Raw genomic sequence first — 23,568 nt, 5'->3', positions numbered from 1 at the left:
CCTTTGTGGTAAATTCTGCCAGTTTTTCACCTTGTAGTCCCAGTGCTGCACCAGCTGGACTTTGGGGGTTTAAGCACAATTTCTCCAACACAAATAATGTGAATATCCATTAGTCCTTGTGAGTCAATTTTGATATTGTGCAGTCAGACTTATTATCAAGCTACTTTAGGGTTCCACATGCAACAGAGTCAGAGCTTTCAAAGCAGTCACCAAAACAGTGTTTAGGATTCAAAATGAGATTATAAAGCACTAAAGATGTTCTGTAATATTCCCTTTTTCTTCCATTTCAAAAATTTGTTGCAAAACTCCTGCTGCAGAGTATCAGCCAATCCCTGATTAAATTTGTCTTTTGTTTGTCTGCTGTAAAACATCTATTCATCTGCATTTTCATTCTTTTGCTAACTCTATCTCAATTGCAACTTGTAAAAAGAGTAGCACATGAATTAGACAAACTCACTGCCATTTTCTGCACTGGAGCTTTTCACAGCAGACATGAAAAATGAGCCTGAAAGATGCTGGCTGTACAGAAAAGAACCAGAAAAGAACCATGAACACAGGTGTGCCTTGTCAACATAGATAGGTTCATTCTATAGAACAGCCCAGGCCCACATGGGGCAATACCAGAGGAATGAAAAATTCCTCTAAAATGTTATTAAAATCCTGTCATTCTTGCTTTCCCTTGAACAGAACCTAAGTTTAAAAAAAGAAAACAAAATTGGTTCAACACTGGAAAAGATTCTCATTTGAGAGCATGCTTCACTCAACCAAAATGTTTATGAAAATAAAGGTCTGTATCTAGAAAAAAGTAGCAAAGTGTCTGCACTAAATTATAAACATCAGGATAGGACACCGGGGACTTTGATCCGTATATCCTAAGGCCTAGAAAGCGCCTGGTTCCTAATGATTGAATATTTACAATGTGCTGGCAAAGGTCTAATGCGTCCATGTGTTCATGATCCTCACACAGCTCCAAGGAATAGTTTCAGACTCATTTTCTAGATGAGAATTAGAGCAAGAATGTAAATAGTACACCCTGTCAACGCCAGGTAGTAGCAGATGCGTTCAAACTCAAGTGTTATCTGGGGAACCCTATACATTTCGTATTTGTTGGTTAATTAATGGTAAAGATCAAACTTTTATCAAAAAATGGAAAAGAAGAAGCCACAAACTTAAATTCTTTGAGTAAAATGGAAAGATTTTGGATGGGTCAAAGCCTTCTGCGCAACCCTAGACATTAGGGATTTCTAGGAGCCTCCTCTTGAAATTAGGGGGCCACGCCCCAGGAAGAAAAAGTCTGCCTTGAGCAAGAGGAAAGAGAAACAGCAGAAAACAAAGGTTAGAGAGTGGGGCAGAAGCCCTGGTCGTCAGACCGAAGCCCCTGGCGGGGCAGGTGGAGGAGCCCCGCGGCTGCGTCCCTCCCTGGAAAGAAGCGCGTGCCCCGCCCCCTCCCCGCAGGCCCTCGCCCCCAGGCACCTGCGCTAGAGTCCAAGCGGTAGCATCACCCGGCCAAAGCGGCCGCGGTGCCCCGGTCCCACTTCTGACGGGCACCACCCGGGCCCCGCCGCGGGATAGGCGGCAGCGCAGGCCCCGCCCACACGCTGGGTGCGCTGTGATTGGCTCCAGCTCTCCCGGGGTCACCGGCCGAACTTCCTTTTGGCCGCGGGGCCACGCATCCGCGCTCGGAGACGAAGCTGTCGTGCGTGTGCGGCCGCCGCGTTCAGGTGTGCTGCTCGGCCGGCTGCGGCCCGAGGGCAGGTGGCCCGGTGTCGGCGCCTGGCCGACCGGGGCTACTGGCCGGGGCGGGCTGCGCGGGGCTGGGCCCGGGCCTCCCTGCCGCCTCCCAGACGCGCGGGCGGAGCTGGTCCGTGGATCGCTGCGGGCCTTCTCCGTGGGCGTCTCCGTGCCGCGCCCTTTTTTACACGTGGTGAAGGGCCCCGCGAGCCGTGGGCGTCGGGGAGCGCGGGGGACTCTAGAACGTCGGGGCGTGGCGGGGGCCCTGCGCCCCCTCTCCCGCCCACCGTGTCCTGCGGGCGTCGTGGAACCGCCTGAGGGCGCGTGGGCAGCCCTGCCTACCGGGTGGCAGCGGACCCCAGGCTTTGTCCTTGAAGAGTCGAAGTGTGCGGGGCCCACAAGAAGCAATATGAATTGTTAGCTGTGATAAGAAAAACATTCCTTCTTATGTTTTCACCATTACATTTTCACAATGCTGGGTAATTCCTAACCATGTTTCCTTTCCTGCATTATTTTTTGGGAGTTCAGTGTCATGCATTCATTTAACAGAAATGTGTGCCTTCTGTTTCCAGGTGCAGTTATGATGTCTAGGTATGGAGTACATCAGATGTATTCAGTGAATGTACCTTTTAATGTATTGGCTAACTTGATTATTTCACCAGTTACTTTCTTTAAGGCTTAATTTGCATTCAGTCAGGTGTAATTGTCCAGAGGAGCATAAACTTAATTTTAACTCTTGGTGGCAGTCGCAAAGCCTATGTTATGGTTTGAGTTTAAGTTTAAATCTTCCTTACAAATCTTTCCCCACAGTTCCCTGAGATTTAGACACTGTGTAATAAGTATGAAAATTCTATGAATGAGTTTTATTGTACTTTTGATCGTCTTTTGTGGCAAAGCATGAGTGAGTGTATTGGAAATACTTTTCAAGGACAATGTATTTGTCTTGAGTGTACAGGCAAGTTCACTTGCGTACTGTCGTAAGTTTGCTCAGCATTAGAATGGAAGGTCCATCCAGAAACCTGCAATGTAATTTAGTTGCTTTTTTACTTTCTCAAAAAGAGCAACAAAAAAGCCTATTTCTTGAGCACTACTGTGTTTCAGTCACTGTCTAATTGTATTTATCAGATGGATATTATTACCCCCACTTTAAAGAGGAATGTAGACCGGGGTCAGTTTAGTAGCTTGCACAAAGTTACACATCTCATAAATGGCACAATCCGGGATTCAAACCCATGTCGTCTGATCCCAGATTCAGATTTTGAACTGCTCTACTTCTGAATTGGGAATTAATTTCTCTATAGCCTCTAGTTTAATTGTGAATAGCCTCTCTTTCATAGGGACATTTAAAGTTAATGCAATTAACTGTAGTTAGAAGGCTAATGTAACATATCTCCTACATAGGAGTGGAGTACGTACAGATTTATCCTACTCTAGAATTTTTGTTCTGTAGTTCTTACCTGTCATCTTTTGTAAATGAAGGGACATTTCCTTGTTTAACATATGGGTGCATTGTATAAACTTTAAAGGGCCATAAGCATCTCAGAGAAAAGAGATAAATCTATATTTTTATGAAAACATTTTATGTGTGAGTATTGTTGCAGTCTTAAAGATTTGAGGGACTTGATATTTTGCAAGTCTTAATATGTAAGAATATTTTTTATTTTTCTATGCTGGGCAGTTTATAGCATTCAGGTCTCCTTATGACTTTGTAGACATGCTGTAACTGTGATAATTTAAAACATTTCTTAAAAGAATGCCCATTTGTGGCCTTGTGTATATATCCTTTGATAGAGAGGAATTGTTTCTTCAGTCTTGAATACCCTCACCTAGCTCAGTGTAGAATCTTGATATGAACACCTTCATCTGATACCTGATTCTTAATCAGGGAAACACATCAGAATCTCCAGGGGAGCCTTTACAGACTGTACATGTCTAAGTCCTACCTTCCTAGAGAGTCTGATTCTGTAACTTTGCTGAGGGACCCAAGCCCCCTGGGTTATTCTTGATAAGGATTTTGGATCGAGGACATAAGATATTTGCTTCATGCTTTTCTTGCTAATCACATGACTTTGAATCCATCCTTAATTGTGCAAGTCAGGTGAAGTAGAATTAATAAGATACTGGCCCATTGTGGTCATTGGAGTGGGATTTAAAATTGCTTTCAAGTTTAGCCAGAGGAGTTGGTGGGGAAATGCCCTGAAGGCAAGAGAGAGTAATAGTGAATTTAGACTTGAAAGAAGATGTACATAAGCCACTGTGATGTTTCCGCACATCCCCCCACCACTGCCGGTACAGACTCACACACCGTAAATCAGTCAAGCCTCTGCAAAAGTTACAAAGGACCTAAAACAGTTTCATGCTCTAAACTGAACTTGACTAATTGTCTTTGGACGTCCTCCTTGCACAGTTTCAGACAGTTCAGGCTATAGTAGGAAACAGAGGCTTTTATATCATAGGTTGACATGTGAGCCACTAAATTACCAACCATGGTACTTCAAAATTTATTCCACCAACACTCCTACAGCATGGCAACCAAGAGAAGAGTATCTCAGGAAGGAGGAGAGTGGTCAGCTGGGTTGATGATCTTAATGGTTGCTGCTGACACTGGCTTTGGCAACAGTATCCTGGGAAAGGCCAATTTCAGTGGAGCAGGGATAGAACCTGAGGGGGTTGAGGAGAAGGTGAATAACACAAAAAACATTTTCAAACCACTTGGCTAAGATGTGTAATAACCTTACTTTTCATTTTTGAATGCTGGGCAGTTTACAGCAATCAGGTCTCCTTATGACTTTATAGACATGCTATAACTATGACAATTTAAAACGTTTCTTAAAAGAGTGCCAGGCACAATGCCAGGCACTGTTAGGATATTGGGGGATACAAGGATGAAGATGTGCTCCTACCCTCAGGGAGCTTACTACCTATTGGAAATGTCACAAAAACACCCAATTTAGGGCAGTAAGTGTTTTGTAAGGGGCTCAGGGAGCACACAAGAGGCACACTTTACCCTGTCCTGTGAGTTATATGAGTTAAGATATGTTAAACCACTTAGAAGAGGGCCAACCACATAGTAAGGCCTTAACTATACTTACTTAATAGACTAATTAGTCTCTGTTAATAAGAATAGCACTGTTTACATAGCACATATTACATATTAAGCATAATATAATCCATTTAATCTTTACACCATTAGTGACTAGTATTCCCATTTACAGAGGACAAAACTGTGGCATAGAGAGTAATGTCCCAAAGATCACAGCCCTCAAGTGGCAAAGCCAGTGTTTGTATGTGTGGAGTCTGGTTTCAGTTTAGGTAATGTAACCACTAAGCTGTACCATCTCGCTTTGTGTGTGTCTGAGAGTGTGCGTGTAATGTGATAGCTAGTGGCTTTTCCTAGCAATGTGGCCGAGCTGAGAGCTAAAGCCCCGTGCCTTTCTGAGGGCAAGAGTGAAAAAGGCTGGGAGGGGTAAAGAAGCTTGGTACTCTCAGGATGAGGAGGTCCCCAGGTGTGCCTTGAGAGATGAGAAGAGAATGAAAGAGAGGTGAGTTGACTAGTGAACAGCATCCAGGTCCTCAAAGTCCTTTGACTCCTGTTGAAGAATTCAGGTTCCACTGGGGCAGAGTAAGTAGGAAACTTTTGAGAGGATTACATAGTGGAAGGACGTGATTAGAGTTGCAATTTAGAACCATCTCTGGCTGCAGGCCAGTGGGCAAGTGAGAGGTAACAGGAGACACCTGTCAGGAAATGTTCGGTTTTCCAAGGAAACACGGAAAGAACTGAAGTGGTGATCTTGGAGGCAGAGCAAGGAAAAGAGCTTAAAGTGAAGGAAGATTTGGTGAGAGATTTGTTGTAAAAGCCCCTGTATCCTAAAATATTAATGCTTCTTTTCTTTTCTGCAGACGACAAATAGCCAAGGATTTCAGTGCTAGTTTGGCAGAGCTGAAAACTACAAGCATTGAACATGTGGACGACACAAAGTGAAGGAAAACAGTGTCTTCAGGACATGAGGTCAGAAAACCAGAAATGAAAGGAAGAGGGGCTTTTTGGCTGAAAACTCTAAAAGACCATTTTTCTGATGCTAAGCCTTCTCTTTTAACATTTCCTGGAGGCTGTGCTTGTAGAGGGGTGGGTAAACACTGAACAACAAAAAAGAAACCCTCCTGATTTGCTGTTACACATTCCCTGTCCACCATCTCCCTCCCTGGGCTTCTGCCCAAACTGCCCTGTAGCTGGCAGCTCCCCTTGGGTAGGGTGGCAGCCGTCACCGCTCCACCAGCACCTCGGGGCTGCCTCTGCATGCTGGAGAGCTTGGCAGAGTTCTTGATCAATTTACGGGGAATCTGTACCTACATATGTGAAGGCCTCCTGATACGCCATAGGTATGGAATTTTGGATTATTGTATTTAAATGCATAAGCACAGCATTCCAGATTATATATTAATATTTACTTTTTCAAATGGTTACCGACAAAGGTGTGTTTCTGATAATATTTTAAAGTGCTTATAAAATTCATGTTTTATGAGGCTGGAGATGTAAAGTATATTTTGCAATTTCATTTTGCTATTTTTTTTAATATCACTTCTAACATTGATTTTGGTTAATGAGACTGATATTGTCAAATTTCAAACTTTTTATGAGTATTATTTCAGGACAGGTATGAAATAACCTGTGAATTAACATGTGCTTGAGAGTAATGGATTTTTTCTCACAGTGATTACTTAACCTTTGAAATAGAGAGGATGGATCTGTTGCCTGTATTATGGGAGAAGAAACTAATGTATAACAAAATGAAGTAACTTACCTGAGCACACAATGCTGGTTATGAAAAAAGGAGGAGCACAGTTTTAGGTTTAATTCTATTTTGTGCTTTGCTATCTGGGGAAAGAAGTTACCTGAGTGTTTCTGTTATTTGAATAGTAGGAGTTATGAATGATTTCTCAATCTGCTGATATTCAAAATAGCCCATATTGCATTTCTTCTTGAAGTGAAAACAATTTTACATAATATCTAACTTAACATTAAGTGTAAAAATGTTAAAAGCATTCTTTATTTCAAAGAGCTATTATAAGCATTAATTTTTTAAATGAACTCTTTTTCCAATCTTTTCATTTTGGTCCTTGAAGTAATTTCAGAGCCATGTGCATTATCAATAATGCTAAATTTTAGATAGGTAATAAGAGGAAAAGAGTCTAAATATGTGAAAAGTAGTGAACAAGGACACCAAGGATGTGGTTTACTGTCAATCAGGAATGTGCTCATTAGCCCTTGAATTATGATTTTATCCTTAAGGTGATAAATTACTGAAGGATGTAAAGGACGGTCAGAGATGTTATATGTCATGTGGTATACAGGGCTGTTAAGGTAATCAAGGTAAGATGTTACTACTGAACCAAACAGTGACCAGAGGGACAGAGGGAGAGGGAGGACAGGATGGGAAACCGGGGAGACAGAGAGAGAAACTGAAAGAGAGAGAGAGAGAGAAAGGGAGAGATTTTTGAGGTACTTAGTTATTCTCATCAGAAGATCTAATTTAAGGATTTGGTGTGGCTGTTCATGAGAAATAAATAGGTACAGTATATTTTATGTTTTGTAAGTCATCTATGACAAAGTATTGTTGCCAGATATCTGTATTGTTTCTTCCTTTACTTTATTAAATTTCTGCTCAGTTTTCACAGTATCAGAGAATGAATGATAAGTCATTAATTGCTCATAGAACACCCATGAGCATCCCTCACTTTCTCAACCCTCTTGCAATGGCTGGGACCATGAGACTAGTCTGGCCAATCAGATATGAACCCGTAGGGCCATGCATAACCCTTCAGTTGGTGTCCTCTGCTGCAGCACCTGCAGAAGGACTCTAGAGGCATCCTGTCCCAGATGGAGCAGCCTCCAGCCATCTGTGTCCTTGAATGATTTTGTAGAGCAGAACTCTTTGCTGACCCATGGTGAACATGTAATGTGAATAAGAAACTTGTTATGCCAAGCCACTGAGCTTCAGGGGTTAATTATTACCACAAGGTAGCCCAGCCTAACCTAACACACCACTGTATGTAATGAGCAGACTCACCCCACTCTCCCTTTATCGTGCTCTGGTTTTCTGTGAGCACGTATCACCACCTGGCATCCCCTCAGCACCCCTCCACAGCCCTGCAGTGCACACGACAACTTTAAGCTCCAGCCAGGCCAAAATAAATGTTCATTAAATTAATAAAGTCAGCCACTTCTATTTGCAATTTAATAGAAACAAGGAAGAAAATAGCTATCTCAAGTTTTATCTGTGTTTTGACAATTTTCATTTGGGGTGAGTTAGTACTTTTAAAAAAGGCTTTGTTATTTTTTAAGGTGATGAACATAAGGTATTACTTAGCAGAGGTGTCTTCTACTAAAGTCATTGAGTTTGTGAAAAGTATGTAATAGATATATGAAAGAATACAGGAAAGTCATCTGGCCAGATGTGCTCTTCATTACATTGAACTCTTAAGGATTAAGGGAGATTCATGCAGAGATGTGAAAAGTAGGACTTCTCTTTCTGCCTAAGAGTTGTTCAGGGTGTTACTTGCTCTGGCCCCTCTCTTTTGCCCTCCCTTAACCCCAGGAGCTATGTCTGTTCCCTTCTACAAGGACTTCTGGTGTAAGATCTGTGTGCACCTGGGTGCATAAGAAGGAACTCAAGGCAAAAGTAGCCATCATTTTAAGTTGAAAATGTCTAAATAAACAGTATTAAATGACAATTGAGCTCTTGGTTTTGGATTAACTTCCTGTGTCCATACCAACAGCATGATATTTGAAGCAATCTTATGAATGCCCTGGGCTGAGGCTCATTGACCCTGCATGGGGTGAATGTCAGTGACTCTGGCTGGTGAGAGTGCAGTTGACTATAGGCAAAGGCAGCCAGAGAGCAAGTACTCTGATTCTGCGTTTCTCTGTGATGAAAGTTTTATAAAAGCTTTAAAACAGTATGATTTAGAAGTCACGATTTTATTTTGGAAAGTACAAATTTTGATTTAAACATGAAATACTTTTCTGAATTATTAAACTTTAAACAAACTTTTTCCTATTTGTTATTTTAAGCATTAATGAATGAATCAAGGAAATGATTATCACATGTCACTACATGATTATTACTGATTATTACCAATTATTACATGATTATACTTTTGTTGTATACTGAGGAGGGTGTTAAGTGACATGCTCTCTGTGGATCAAATATGGTAGATTTTTGGTTAAGAGTTAAAGGGTAGGAAGAAGTTATAGGGTAGGTAAGAAGAAGAGAATGATAACAGTGTTTCAGGGAGGAAGTCCCTTGCTGTTGATAGGTGAAGAGGTACACTGGGTGGTATCTATAGGCAGAGCAACAGCCTTAGTGGAGGCTAGGCACCAAAGCCTGAGTAGCATGGTCATAGAAGAGAATGTGGTGGTGTTGATAGAGGCCCCTGTTCTTAACAAAAGGCAGACATGAATGCAGGAATACAGATGTTGGAAGTAAATAAACAGATAATTAAATTGAGAAAGCTCAATGAAGTAATTGTGGAATAAAGCAAATAGAAGGAAGGAAATAATGAGGAAACATTAGGCAATAAGAGTAGAAAAGAAGTTAATCCATAAAACCCAAATCTGTGTTTTTCAAAATGACTAATAAATACAGTGGAAAAAAAAGACGACAAATAAGCACCATGATCAAAAAGACATACACAACTACAGATACAAGGAATTTTTTTAATCTAAAAAATACAAGACTGTATAGGATCTATTGGCTCCATTTCTACATCCTTGTGGTACAGAGCAAAAAATCTTAGGGTCTTGGGTGTTAAAAAGAAACAACAGGCCCAAGATGGACTCACTTTTGTTAAACCCCACCAGGATCTAATACCTCACATAATTGCAGTTTCAGTCTCTCCCTGGGTGGAATTTCAAACCACAGTCAGTCTGGAATTTCCTGGTACTAGTGTAATCTGCATGGTAAGACCCCCAAGGAAAGGTGACGTTGCCTGAAGTAAGCCTTTCTTTTCTTTTGCTGTAACCTCCTTTCCCTCTGCCAGAGAAAACCTTCCCTCTTTTGGCTTCTTGGAACTCCCTTCTGTTTGCTACATGGGGTGCTGCATGATTCATGAATCACTGAATAAAGCTCAATCATATTTTAAATTTACTGGAATTTTTGTTTTTTAGCAGTAGTTAGAAAACTTAGAAACTGCAGCTTCTTAAAGGGGCAATAAAATACAATGGTTAAAGCATACATAGACTTTGGAACATGGGCATGTACACATCAAAGTGGCTTATTATCTCAAAACAATAAAAAAATGATACAAGTGCGTTTAAAATACTTTAGCTGATAGTAAACTTTTCCCACCCAAACAGGAACAGTAACACAAATGCTTATAAAAGTTCTGTTATGAATATATGCTGTTGTTAAATCATTTCAAGATTTTCATCCACATTTATTTTAATTCTAATATTATCCACGTGCTGTCTTTGGTATCTGTAGATTTTCATGGATAGAGGATATGATTCTTAAAATAGGAAATATTTTGTTATTTAGAGAAGCTATCAGAGAAAGAATGTTAAAGCAGGCCAGCCTGCCTTTAGCTTTACATTGGTGTGCTCGCCTTAGTGTGCTCAGCGGCATAGCCAGAGAGGAAAAGGCCCAGCTCAGATTCTGGAAGAGGGTACAGCTACTGATGTTTGTTTGGTCTGCCACTTTGGCAGTGACCTGTCCGAGGGAGCTAAAAGTAACACACCAAGTTTCTATGTTGGAAACAAACAACAGCCTGATGCCTGGAACTATCTAAAGTTCACAATTAGACCTCTATTAATAAGCTAGTGTGACACTCAAGTCCAGACCACTGTGTTCCCTTGGACATGAGCAGTCTGAGAGAATATCAAGGTCACTGTGTAACACAAAGCACCAGATGTTACTCACTGAAGGAGTGCCTCCTAGTTTTCCAGTTATGGCTTTGTCTTCCAACTAGTCTGTCTACCTCATGGGAAGGATTTCCTAAGATACCCAGTTGTAGAATCACCTCAGCTTTGTGACACCATCCAATGTGGAGCAAAACCCACTTAGATGCTCTGCCAAATCACCCAAACAAAGCCCAAATCCCACAATAGTTCTCTTACTGAGACACCCCCACAGTCCCTATGATGTGCATTCTGCCTCACTACAAGAAATAATACATTGAACCTGTTTAAATACAGGTGTACTCCTGGGAGGCTTTGGCTGAAGGGGATTTGAATGGTTACCATTATCATTACCCAGATGAGGAATCTTAAGCTTAGAAAGCTTCAGCATCTTGCCCAAATCCATGTGGGTAGTAAATGACACAGCCAGGCTTCAAAGTTAGATCAGCTGTGCTCCCAGTCCTATGGTCTTTAAAACTTAAGTTTTATACATCAACATAGTAAATGTAACATCTGTGAAAGTTGTAACACATTGTAAAGTGAATCCCATGAAGTCACTACCCAACCTACAAAGAGGTGTAATTGTCATTGTGGCTTATCTTAAGGCTCTTTCTTATGCCATTTCCCTCCTTCATCCCTACAGGAAGCCAGTAACCTATATGCTATGTTTATCATTACCTTCTTACTTCTCTTTCTTTTTCAATTTTGGAAGCATTTCAAATTCACAGAAAAATTGCAAGTATAACAGAAAGAACTTTTTTCTGGACGATTTAAGAATGTTACCAACTTAATGCCCCATCACCCCTGAAACATTACTGTGTATTTCCTGCAAGCAAGAACATTCTCCTGCCTGACTACAAAGCAACCATCAGAATCATGAGATTAATGTTGGTACATTACTACCCTAATCATCAACCCCCAGTTAGTCTTTGCAAATTGCTTCAATCATGTGCTTGATAGTAGAAGGCATCAGCCCAAATTGTGCATCGCCTTGAGTTGTCATGTCTCTTCAGTCTCCTTCAGTCTGGAATAGTTCCACAATCTGTCCTTGACTTTCAAGATGACAGTTTTGAAGATTCCAGACCAGTTATTTCATAGACACTTCCTCAATTTCAGTCCTGTGTTTCCTCAAGAGCAATTTATGTATTTTTGAGAGGAATGTTACTCACTGAAGGAATGCCTCCTACTTTTCCAGTTACAGCTTTATCTTCCAACTAGTCTGTCTACCTCATGGGTAGGATTTCCTAAGATACCCAGTTGTAGAAACACCTCAGCTTTGTGACACCATCACATGTTTGCTTTACTCTCATTGGATTCTATCAGGTAGTGAGCAATTTCAGTTTGTTCCAGGACTGGTGATGATCATGTTGATCACTTGATTATGGTGGTAATCAACTGATCAGCTTCTCCACAATAAAGCTACTTTGTTTTCCTTTGTAATGAGTAGGTATTTTGTGGTGAAGGTCTTAAAAACTGTGCATATATCACCTTCTTCATGAAATTTTACATTATTTAATTATTTACAACAGTATGGACTCATGTCAGTTTATTGCACTCTTTGGGTTTAAATCCATTGCAAGCATTACTTATTTTGAGGCTCCTTTATCCTGCAGCAGGCTTGTATGAGCTCCAAGAATGTACTCCCACAAGCTTCCCTGCAAGTTCATGTTCCTCTCCACAAGATTCTTTTACAGTGACTGATGCATATACTAGTGATCTAATTCATTTTTTCTGCTGTGTATATCCCAAGGCGTAAATACGTCCAAACTGAAACATCTTTTTAATATTGATGATAAGGAGACTTTGTTTTTATTTCTTCAAGAGTATTTTCTCTATTCTTGGGTGTTTGATCTTCAATATAAAATTTAGAATTTTCTCAAAAAACACTGGGGATTTGTACAGAATCAATGAATCCATTTTGAGAGAACTGAAATCTTTATCATTTTCAGCTTTCTGTCCTTGAACAAGTTATAGCTCTCCATTTATATAAGTTTTTACTGCTGTTCAATAAATTTTATGTATTTTCTCATATAGGTTTGCACATATTCTGTAAACTTTATTCTCAGATACAAAATGTCTTCCATTGTTTTATAAATTGTATCCTTTGAAAAGTTATATTTTCTAAATCATAATTATGTATATAAAAATGATTGGCTTTTATGAATTAACCTTGTGTAGCTAGCAAACTTGCTGTATTTGTTTAATTTGCTTATATTTGCTTTGATTCTAATACTTATCTTTAGATTATTTATATTTAATCCATAGAAAAATTATTGTGTGTAAATGAGTTATATTTCTTGCTTACCAAAACCCACATACATTATATCTCTTTATTTTGTTGTTTGTTTGTTATCCTACAGCATTTTGTCTAGCTCCAGTATGACATTTACTGTAAATGGTGATAGCCAGCATACATATCTTATTTGTGATTCTAAATATATTTTATAATGTTTTTATATTATTCATTAAATTGAATGAATAAGAATGAAGCTTTCAATACATGCTTGATAGATTTTATCAGATAAGTAGATTCCATTTGACTTCTAGACCTCTAAAATTCTATATTTTAACAAGTCATGAGTAGATAATGATTACTATTTTTTCATCTGTTGAAATAATCATGTTTTTTCTCCTTTAATCGTTTTCATTCGAGAATGACAATTATAGATGTTTCTAGTTATAATTTGATTCCAAGTAAAAAACTCAGTTTTTAGTTATTAATACACTGCAGGACTCATTTTGATAATTTTATATTGGATCTTTCCTTTTTTATTCAAGAATGAGATTGACCTATATATTTTTTTCTCATAGTGTTTTGTCTAGTAGCAAGTAGATTGCCTAGTATATGAGCTGATTTGTGGAGTACAACCTCTTATTTAAATTTTTGGAGTGTTTGTATGAAATGTGAATGATGAATTCTTTGAAATTTTGGTAGAAGTCATCATTAACTTATCTCTTCCAGGTATTTTTCTTTATGAAAATAGTTGGAACAACAGATCCAGTTTCCTCAATGGTTATATAACTGTTCAGACTTTCTATTTCTTTTTAAGTTAGTTTTGGCATGCAACTGTGTGAAAAGTTTAATGCAATGGGCCTGAGATTGCTATCCTTAAAAAGGCCTGATTGTAAGACTGGCCTTTGGCTGACATCTGGGAACATGGATTTGGGGAAGGTTTCAGCCGTTCTCAAGCTGCTTAGAGTAGCTCAGGTGCCTAAGCTGTTTGTAGAAACAATATGGCTTAAGCCAAATGCCTGCTTTCCTTCTGGGATTCCGGAACTTTGGTACATGCTGGGCAGAGAATGGTTATGTGGTCAGCACACAGCAAGGTCCTTGGGCCCTGGGTCTCTCCCGAGCTTGTCTGGGAAACAGTACTTCCTATGTGCTGTCACAGCCCTTTCCTGGAATGAGACGTGTCCTGTGTGACTCCACTAGGGGGAGGAATGGGAGCTTGTGCCTGGTGCCTCCTGACTTCACCCCATGGCCCTTTTCCTGTGCTGATTTTGCTGTATATCCTTTTGCTGTAATAAATCATAGCCAGAAGTCTGACTATATGCTGCATCCCATGAGTCTTCCTAACAAACCATCAAACCTGGGGTGCTCCTAGGGACCTCCAACACAGTAATGTTTTCCTAAAAAATTCTCCATTGTCTCTAATTTACTGTCATGAATGAGTTCATAGTACTCAAATATTACCCTTTTAATTCATTTTTATGAGTAAATATTATACCTTTTGTTTTAAATCTTTCATATTTACTATTTGGGCATTTTTTCTGTTTTCCTAATTAGTCTGTAACAGATGGTCCATTTCTTTATCTTTTTTAAAAGAAACTTCTCTCAAATTTGTGGTCTTTGTTTCCTAGTTCATTGTTATTTGCTCTTATCTTCATTATTTCCTATTTTCTTTGGTCCTATTCTTTTGTACTTTTATCTAAATTAACGACTTAAATTTAGTTTATTAATTATCAGACTTTTCTTCTCTATCATGAATATTTTAAACTCTACTTTGCCTCTAAGTGCTCCTTTTCATGTCTTCCTCCAATTTTGATTTGTGATATTTTCATTACTCTTGAGTTGTATCAAAGTTTTCATTATTATTTCTTCCTGGGCCCATTAAATATTTAGAAGTGTGTATTTTAGTTTCTACGTATGTGAGGTATTTTCATGTATATTATTAACCTGTAATTAGCTTTTCTTTCAGAGGATATATATAATAACAGTTCTCTGACATCTTTTGTAACTTTATTTAGGTCTAGTTTATGTGCAATCTTTTTTAAAGTTTCAACTGTGCTTATGAAGAATATTTGTTCACTATTTGTCAGGTGGACAATTCTATATATATACCTGTTAGTCAAACATTAATTATGTTTTTGATATCTGTAGTTTGTCTGTCTGTAGGTTGGACTGGTGAACCAGTAAATTACTAAATGTGTATGTTACAATTTTTGCTATAATAGTGTATGTATCCTTTTATATCTAGTTTGAGTCCAGGACTTTGTCTCCTGAGAGCATCACTGATGAATCAGATCTCAGGGAAACACTGCATTTTGAGTTTGTTCTTGCCCTAAACCCTGCTAAAGTTTAGGCTCACTTTTCCTCCTTTCTTTTCTGATGAAAGTGGGACTGGTCATGACAGGGACCTTTCTTTTATTTAAGGCAAGTTTTGTGTGGCACATTTAATTACTGATCCCAGTTTTTCACCCTGGACAATGCCTCACACTAGGCAAGATGCACTTCCTCAGTCCTTGGAGCTGGGCTTGGCCATGTGACTTCCACTGGCCAGCAGGATAGTGGGAGCTCTGAGGCAACTGGAGGTTTACATGGTGCTCGTGTGTTCAAGGCTTGCCCTCTTGATCTCCAGGGATCTGCCATGATAAGAGCACCCCCTGGGAAGCCACTGCCCCTTCAGCCAAACCCCAGAATGAGTCACATGTCACAGACTAAATACCATGAGCAGAAGCTGGTCCAAGGAGAATGACAGATAGGTGAAATAAAGCTTGACCTTGTCTTCAGCCTGGATCTTAGAACCCAGAACCTCAAATCTAGTCTTCCATAGCCAAGTTGATGCCAACTCATGACTTTATGAGCATGAAAATAAGTAATTATCATGTTAAGCCACTGAAATTGGGGTGGTTTGTATTCAGTGCAATTGTGCCTGTACCTGCTTACTACACCCAGCAATTCATTAAATGTGTGTTTTATTTAGGGTATAGGTATTTTAGTGGAGAAGGAGACTTCACAGTATCTGCTAGAAACAGAGAATCCCCTTTCCATTACCTGATCCTGCTTCCTGCAATGATGTGTGCTCCTTCATTAATATAACAAAAGGTTTAGCTGGAAAAGCCTTAACCTACACATCAAATTGTGTAATAAACTGCTTATTAATAATTCATAAAATTACATATACAGCAAATTGCAGATTATACAGCATGGATGCAACATGTTTCTGGTACTGACCACCAACCAACCCAGCCTGACCAGGTGTTAGATGCTGTGCTTGGTCTTAACAACAATCACCCTATGTGCTTAGATAGTAGGCCAGGGTTCTCAGGACAGGGGCAGCTGTAATGAGCCTGGGTCGATTTTAGTAATCCGAGTACTCCTGCCAGAGATAGACTTAGAAATGGACACATGACATCATTCTTGCTCATGACATAACTATCATTTGCTGAGCACTTACCACGTGCCAGACACCATGCCACAGACATTTGATAGATTAACCCAGTCTCCAAAGTGACTCTTTGAGGTTGGCACTAATCTTATCCCGTTGTCCAGTGGTATATAGCAGTAACTGACAGGGACACAGTATAAACCTAGGCCACTTTCATGGGCTGTACCAGGAACTGTGACTCTCCTTTGCTATATCCACTCATTCATTCCCCCAACCAACAGACTGCCTTCATCTGTGCGGTGGGAATAGAGGGGAGAATAAGGACACCATGTCTTCTATTCCTGAGATGAACATGTCAGCAAGTAAACAAGGTGTGTGTGTGTGTGTGTGTGTGTGTAGTATAGTATAAAAATGGGGAGGAGAGAGAGAGAATGAATCTGGGGGTGATGAGTTTTGGGATTATTGGGTTATCAGGGGAGACTTCGCTGAGTAGATGCCATTTGAGCAAAGATTAGAGTTAGAGATGAGCCTTGTTGAGATCCTGAGGGAGAAGATGTCAGAGATACTCTGCATTGCACTGTCTGCAAATAATAGTCATAGTTACGGAGTTTTTGAACCTCCATTACATAGACTACTATGGCATGTTCTGTTTCTGTATCATTTCTGATGCATCTAACTTTTCCACACAGTTCTTAAGTTCACTGCCAATTCCAATCATATCTGATTGCTGACATGCAAGCTTCCGTGTCTCTTGGCAGGGAAAATTATCTTCCACTCTGAGGCATGATTTAAACACTCTTTGCTCCTTTTTATAAACTGATAGGTGATAAAATGCACATTCTCTGAGATCTTGCTTACAACTCTAGGTACTCTGCTGAACAGTTTTTCTGAATCACCTCACATGTTCCTCACAACCACCCCATGCTGCATCTACTATGCAAACCCCTGCAGTTTGCCTCCTTCCTCTCACTCTTAGCCAGGTCCCTGGTTGTAAGCCACTGACTGAAAGGAATCTCCTTTCCCTTGGCTTTTCTCTTTCAGCATTCATACCTGCCCTCCATGCATTTCAGGGATGGTGGCATATCTGTTATGGATGTATTTTAGAATGCAGAAATACAAGAGACATGCTTGAAAGAGATTTTGGTTTGGGAGAACAGTATTTTGGCAAAATAGTACTTATTTCCATCACTCATTGTAGATGGATAGAAACTCTGCTCAGATGAATTTGACCATTGAGACTGACGAACCTACAGAGAACACGGTGGTAGCAGAAAGAAGGCTTGTGTAAGGACAGCTTTTCAGATCTGCCTACAGAGCAGGAGGCTTAGAAAGGGCTTCCTTACCAGGAAATACGCCTTATGGTACTGATGTATTCCAGAGGATTAGATTCAGGGACAAAATATCAATCAGCATTCTGTTTTTTTGTGGACCACCTTCTGCATGAAAAATATAAAACTTATTTTTTATAGTTCTTTGAGATCATACCATTTTCCCCAACTTGAAAATGTCTGCTAGTTAGTGTCTCAATCAGTTTTGTGACATTACAGGGTTTTTTGTTCATCCTAAAATTTTTTCTTTTAAATATTTTTTTCTTATTCATGTTTGTATTTTGGAGGGATATTTTTTATCACCACCATTATCACCATTATCGTCATTTTTAAGTGGCTACATAATTCACATATAGCTGTTACACCTTATAAGCAATAGTATCTCCTTTACCTTATGTTAAGGGTTGTCATGGTATTCTCTTTGCTAACCTTTACATAGATTTTTAAGTAAATAATAAATTCATTTGGCATGGGTAAGTACAATTGTATAGTCACAGAATCTTCTTATCAAGTAAATTGCCACATTAAGTTAAAATAGAGACTCAATTCCACTTTTATCTAATCAACCTTGATAACTAATGGTAATGACAAATGATAGAGGTATTGATGGTGATTAAGTTTAAGATTTTAATAATATTTTAAAAAACTTAATTAGCTTTCATGTAGTGTTGAGAGCGCCTCGCTCATGCAACCACGTGAGCTGTGTCTGAATCCTGGCTCGTAAATGCTCACACCTTCTGCAACTTTGAAGAGGTTTTTCCTTTTTTGAATTATTTTGGCTTCAGTTTCTCATTTGTGAAACGAATTCCCTGCTGCTCTTTCCACACCACTAACTCAGTGGCCAGCTTTTCCCAACTCAGTGACTCAATTGTCCTGTTTACAGTCACACCCACTTTCTCCCCGCCATCACTTGAGCACATCATTGAAGGACACGTGAGAAAACAGTACCATGGGATGTCTTCAGGGAGAGGAGCCGCAAGGCCAGGAGGCGAGAGTAGAAATGAGCTTTTTCACTGCATCCTGCAAACCTTATGAACTGTGCCTATAGAAATTACTGCCTAAGAGGACAACAAACAACTAAGTAAAAAGCAAAATTATAAATAGGAAAGTGACCTGAAAACACTCCATTTGGTTCTATTCTAGGGTTGCAGTGGCTCAAAACACTTTACTAAAGCTGTAAGAATAGAAAAAAATTTAAAATTCTCCTTCTTCTTTACTATTCTACCAGCAGGAAGAAGAACTAATGAGTAACAGGCAGAAAGCAAACACAATGTTGAATAGTATGTACTGAGCCTCTCCGCACTGGAGAGTTGCATCTATTCAATATATATTTGGTCTGTATTTTGTATTTCAGGTGAGAACATGATAACTCTAGAACTAAGACTTAGAACCTGTCCTTATTGCATACCCCTAAGAAAGATACTCCCCAGAATCTTTATACCCTCAGGTGTACCATAGGCCCCACACATTAAAAAGCAACCACCGCTGAACCCTCCATTGGCTGTACACTTAGTTTTTCTTTAATGATTTAAGGCAGAAAATGAGAGAACTCATCTCCTGTTCCTGGGAAACAGAATCTAATTCAACATGGGCTTTTATGATTGCTTTTGCTTTGAGTGAATAAGATACACTTTTAAGCATTTTGTACCTTTTTGACAAATAATCATAAATTCTTTCCAAGTATTTTGGAGGAACATGGTGTTTGAACACCTGTTCAGTGGAATTAACAGATTGTAGTATAGAGTGAGTAGTATCTATTCTGGTCATTACTTATTCAGGTACATAAGCATGGAAACTTTTTGTTCATTAAGGCTAATTAATCTGTACTGTTGTTTCTCAAAGAAGTGAATACCTAAGAGTCATATTCTAAAATATATTTTCACTCTGGAAAAAAATATATTTTGCTCTACACTATTAAACATATGTTTATAAAAAGAGAAATTTACAAAAGTTAATATACATGAATTGTATTTCATGAAAATTTCTGAACTGCCTACACTGAGATTGAAAAAACAAAAACAAGAAACCCTTGGTATGACAGATAAATTGAAGTCCATGGTTTTCACCCTGAGCCTTTGTGGCTTCAAGGCCTCCTACAGATTTCTGTGAGGCCCCCAACTCCACCCCACCTTTGGAAGAGAAAAAAGTATTGGTTCAGACCAGACAGAAAATGAAGTGGACCACTTAGCTTTTGAAGAGTAGATGATCATGGGTTCACACTGAAGATAAGATTTTTAAGAGAATGATTTAAAAATGGGTTTTTAGTGAGAACAATCTTAATGAATGCCCACTCTTCTTGACCTTGGCTAACAACCCTGCCCAGCTGGGGACTCTCATTTTAATGAGACAATATTGTATTTCTGAGCAGCAGGCTTTGCTTTGAAACAGTTCTGTTCTCTCTTGGAAGCTCAAAATTGCTTTCATGCAAGTCCTGTTGATTAAGAAAGTTTTCCTTTAAATGAAGGAAAAACATTTCATAAGCGGGCTTAGCATTGAGAGTTTAATTTTACAAGAAAAAGTCTTCTCCCTCTCTAATCTTCCTGGATGCCCTGACTTTTAAGATATTTCCATTAACATTGTTCTGTGCTTTATTTTAAGTCACCATCTTATTTTTCTGAATCGAATTTGCATTCCATAAAGATAATATGCAGAGGGAATTTCTGGTCTCCTGAATAATTAATCATAACTTTCTAAAGGTGCGTTTCAAGAGGCCAGGAGGGAGTAAATGTTCAAAATAAAAGCTAAAGTGTAGGGATGTGACTGAGTTTTCTGTTCATCAGACATATTCATGGATCACCTAAACTTGGCAGTTTACCTAACCCTCCTAACTCTCGCTGAATTCTGATCATGGCTTTGAGCTTGAATTGTAAGTGTCTTTTGTGCCCTCTTAACAGAACGAAGGTTTAAGGTTTCTTTTAAATGCTTTTTATAGTATAATATTTTATTGATGAAGTATTAATGGTTGATTCAAAGAATAGGCCCAACAAAAATGTCATGAGACTGTTGAAGTTCTACTCTTGTACTTCTTATCATAATTATTTTCAGACTCTGGAAACAAATAAATTGTATGCATTATCTATTTAAACTTCTGTAAGAGCAAACAGTACATGTTAAATATGTTACATGTATAACATTTAATTTCAGTCTAACCTTTAAACATCGTTAAAATGAACTGTTGTCCCTACCACCCCCCACTGTAAGGGCAATGAAAATTAAAATTAAGAGGCTTTAATTCTCCTTGCTGAAAATTAGGAAGGAGCTGCCTTCCTTTCTTGGAATATTTACTTCAGAAAACATGTAAATTCTTTCTCTGTCTGTGAAATGTATATAAGTCATTTTAAAAGCTAAATAAGACTCTTGCCAGCTTTCCAACTCTGGAGAGTATTTCTTAATCACCTGGGGGCCATCTCTTTGCAACACCATCCACCTAGGAAGGTGTGTCCCTATCTCTGGCTCAGCTCCAGGGTAGGAACCTAACGTAGGGCACCTGGCTCCAAGTTTAATTTTCCTTTGGATAAAGCCTATTAACTAACACAGATGGTCATCCCCATTACCTTGGTATTTAGGATGAATTGTGTGTGACAAATAGTACTGCCATCATGAGAACTAGTTATTATTTATCTTGAGGGCCCATATGCAATGGATTATATTGGCTTGGGTGCATAAAAGGTGAGATCTCTTTCTTTGCAGTCCCTTAGCACATTGCCTATGACATACCTCATATTCTGATTTAACGTTAATTCAGTAATAACACTGTAATATTTCTCCACTACTTGAGGAAGAGGTTTTCTAAGCTGTGAGAAGATTTTGTTTTTAATTATAGTTTCCTGACATCAGTAATAATACTCCACTCCCAGTCCCCACATACAATTCACACAATCCCTACAGAAGCAACCTGTGACGAACCCAAGTGATGAGGGAGGCAGAACTCAGATATGGGATCCCTAAACACTGCAGTGGTGGATTTCTTACCTCACGCTCAGGGAAGAAGGTAGTGACATCAGGTAAAACTGTGTATCCCACTGTGAAGTGCACACGGGCCAGGTTTGTCCTGGAGGTTTACTGGACAGTAGTGGCGAGATTTCTTCCCTCTCCATTTCCGGACCCCTGAAAGGAAGCACAACTACCCAGAACCACCAAGGAGGAGAGAAATATGCGTGACTTTAGGTACCTGTTTTTCTTAAATTCATTGATCTTTTTCGTCCATACAACACAATGTTCCCTATGATAATAATTTAAAAAAGACAAAACAGAGAAGCCCAGATGCATTTTCCCTGACAGCTATTTTGGCAAATGTGTTCCTTTTGACATCTCTGTCTTGTGAAATCCCAACCTAGGTATTTATTCTGTGTGTACCTTAAGGATAAGGGCCAGTCCTGGTCTTTATGTGGAAATGACAGTGCACTCTGCCAGTAATCTGGGTGTGTTAGGATGGATACAGCTGGGGCTTTATCTTGCAAAGCATGGAAGGGAGGAAAATCTTAGCACAAGTCATAATTTGAGGAAGTGCTGGGAAAGCAGGCACAGCGTAGGTGCAGTTAACGATGATGTTCCTGTCTGCTGCACTTAATAAACCTGTTTTCTGTCTGGGTTTTTGATTTTAGAAGTCAATAGCCTTGATAGTCCCTCTTCTGGGTTCAATTTCAAAGAAACTGTGTCCGCTTTTAAACATTGTAAGTCAGGGTTAATTATTAAAGCAAAGGATGATCACTCTATAAGACTGTCAGGTGGCAACTACTTAAAAATCTACCTGCCCCAAACCCAGGGGAATCTTAGTTCCTCCAGAGATGGCAATTTCTGGCACAATGTCTGGCAGTAGCCACTGAACTACAGTGTTAAAATATTAAAGATCTAGTATTTTTCTTAGGTTTAAGTTTCATCCATCATCAATTCACATACAAGGGTTGTTCTGAAATGTGTGGTCAGGTAGGAACATTTATGATAAAATACTTTATCCAGAGAATCCAATTAGCTGTCCTTTGGCTTTTAAAATGCCACAGTCACAGTAAGTCCCAGTGTACATGCTCCTAGAAAAATAAGGCTGTATGGACCCCTCCTACCTTCCCAAAGCCATCTGATTCTAATTTTCCCATAGAATTTCAATAGAAAAGAAGTTTGAGTGCTATATAAAATCTGAACAATCATGATTACTCAGACTTTTGAGAGATGTTATCAGGGGCTTCTCAGTCCCTTAAAAATAATAGAAACATGATTACATACTCTTTACAGCTCAAAAATAACTTCTCAACAGTGTTTCATACAAAGCTGTCCTGAACCTAAGCCCTGATTTACTGTTGTGCTTTTGGAATAAACTGATTAGAGATCATTTCTGATAAGATGATAAGGTTTAATTTAAACCTTGTAATTACAAGTTCAAAATTAGTTGTGTTGCCATGGTCTTGACTGTGTTCTGTTCTAATGGAAAGGTAAAAGGATAAAATTCTGATACATCTGTTTATCTTCCAAGGGCCAGAGCTAGTGTGGCTCCTGTTACACAGAAGGGCAACATGTCCCTTAATCAACATCTGGGAATTCATCTGTCTATCCCTGTAACTAGGGACTTGCTCCCCATCCTGTACTAGTTCAAGGGGTGGGGGTAAGGAGATGGCATATGGCTTGTTGGCCTTGGTAGTCCAGGGAAGCACTGAGAAGCAGAGTTCTGTGGGAGCCCAAAAGAGGGTGCATGGATTTGCTGCACAGGGTCAGGGAGTGAAAAAAAAGAAGTAATCAGGACATAGAGCCCTTGTCAGGCAAAGGTGAGCAGAGGTGGAGAGGCAGGGACAAGGCGTTCCACAGAGAGCGAGATGGACACAGTCAGTAGGCAGCAAGGAGGCCTCCTTGGAGGGAACAAGAAGTTGCTGGCAGGTGATGGTGGGGGGAGGTAGGCAAAGGCCAGACCAGAAGAGTATCATGTGACATTCCACATGTGCCCAGGTGATGTGAATTAAGTTTATTAACTTCAGTAATAGGCTTTCTTTACAGTTGATAATGAATAGTGATAATA

The 23,568-nt window shown here is 39.5% G+C and overlaps 1 long non-coding RNA gene across 1 annotated transcript in view; it reads left to right on the top strand.

Annotated features, from left to right (window-relative positions):
- Window positions 1-1,527: 1,527 nt before the first annotated feature.
- LOC118918181 (uncharacterized) overlaps window positions 1,528-23,568 on the top strand; it is a 49,720-nt gene continuing 27,679 nt past the window's right edge. Inside the window, exons 1-2 of the long non-coding RNA XR_008995478.1 lie at window positions 1,528-1,888; window positions 5,632-5,740. This is a non-coding gene — a long non-coding RNA (uncharacterized LOC118918181). The remainder of the gene's footprint in view (window positions 1,889-5,631; window positions 5,741-23,568) is intronic.

The sequence above is a fragment of the Manis pentadactyla genome, chromosome 2 (assembly GCF_030020395.1).
Source record: "Manis pentadactyla isolate mManPen7 chromosome 2, mManPen7.hap1, whole genome shotgun sequence".
NCBI classification, from domain to species: domain Eukaryota; kingdom Metazoa; phylum Chordata; class Mammalia; order Pholidota; family Manidae; genus Manis; species Manis pentadactyla.
This window is presented reverse-complemented; position numbering and strand designations above follow the sequence as displayed.